The following is a 1,661-nucleotide window of genomic DNA, read 5'->3' as shown; positions in this document are numbered from 1 at the left end:
GTGACCAAATCTGGAAGTGAGATGCTTACTCTTGGAAGCTTATAGGTGGCTTTACCAAATCATGATGCGAGGCATTTCAAAGGGGGCTTAAAATGCAGAAAAAAATCAGGATGCTGCTCATGGCACTCACTATTGCTAGCAGTATCCATACAAAAGAAGTCTGAGAATCTCAAAATTAAGAATCCTAATCTAAAATAGGTCTGAGATAAATCTATTGTCTCGATTATTTTTATATTTCAGCACCTCACAACTCTTTAAGATTGTTTCATTGCACCTTCTCATTGTGAGATGAGGGTTGTGCCACCATCACCATCAGAGGAAGGAGTTGTGGTGCAAAAAGGCTACATAACATGCATGTAGCCATTGAAGAGTCCTGTGGCAGAGCAGATCATTTACCATAGCATTCTGAAATGCTGACCCTCCATGCCCAGTCTTAGCTTTCCAGTTTCTAACATATTTTTTTTAAAAAAAAATATTTTCTTCTTGGGTCATCACCTTCAGAGCTGGAAGGTCAGGGCTTCCTTCTTGAAAAGCTGATGGCAGGGTAGTTTTCAGGTACTATATAACACATGGCTGGAAAGATATTTTGAGGCATCACAAACATAATGAGAAAGGCCAGTTCAGGTAATTTAGATGGCTTGCGAGTATAGCACAAATGCTATTGTGATTTGCTGAGTTTAAAAGATTTGGTTTCTTGTGCTTTGCTGTTAAAATGTATCTGCTGACATGGATGGGGAGGTTATTACAGACAACTGCAGGATGGATAGCTAAAGATTAGTCTGGTGATCAAAGGAACTAGAAGAAGCAGTTATTTGTGAGCTCATCTTATGTTTCCTTCTGACAGCAGGGAAATACATTTCTAGGAAAAATATAGAGAGTTGTTACCTTTTCTGTATTTCTTTGTTTCACTACTGTATATGGCTACTCTGATAGTTCTGTTCCCGAATCAGGCTTTTGAACCTTGGTTGCTTTTTTTAGATACAGACCATCTTTATGGAGTACTGGAATGAGAAGTTTATGTTATATTTCCATGCTGATGGTACTGTCACAGTTTCCTCTGAACTTACTGGAAGAGAGGAGAGACATCACCTTAACATGTATCAAATTCCCTTGAAATTCTGTTGTCAAACTGGACTCAGGAGCAGCATGAAGCACATGCACATCCATTTGTTTGTCAGCAGAGCCATGTCATGCCAGTTCAGAGCAAGTTGTAACTTCAGGTATGGAGAAAACCACCCAGCATTCTTCACTGTTACAGACAATAAGCTCAATTCTGGTTCCCACTGGCCTTTCTTAAAGTGATGTCCTGCTATCTCACAACTGCAAATGCTGCTCAGGAACAGAACCAAATGCTGAAGTGGTAGCAGAAACGTAATGCTACACGCTCCAGCTCATCTGCAGTTGGCATTTCTTTTCTTCAGGTTTGTGACTTCTCCCAGTCCTGATTTGAGTTTCTAGGAATTGCTGCATCAGAAAAGGCTGTTCAAGGAAATAAAGTGTTAGAAAAAAACCACAAGAGTGGGGCCAGGAAGCTGAAATTCATCTATCGCATCTTGCCAGGGAGGCATATCCATCATGTAGGTCTAGATGGAGATGCAGTTTCAGAATTGAACTTGCACCTTTGAGCTTTGGGGAGTGCCCAGTATCTACTCACTCTTTGT

The sequence above is a fragment of the Apaloderma vittatum genome, unplaced genomic scaffold (genome assembly GCF_000703405.1).
Source record: "Apaloderma vittatum isolate BGI_N311 unplaced genomic scaffold, ASM70340v1 scaffold11078, whole genome shotgun sequence".
Classification (NCBI taxonomy): Eukaryota; Metazoa; Chordata; class Aves; order Trogoniformes; family Trogonidae; genus Apaloderma; species Apaloderma vittatum.
Note: the sequence above shows the minus strand (reverse complement) of the source record.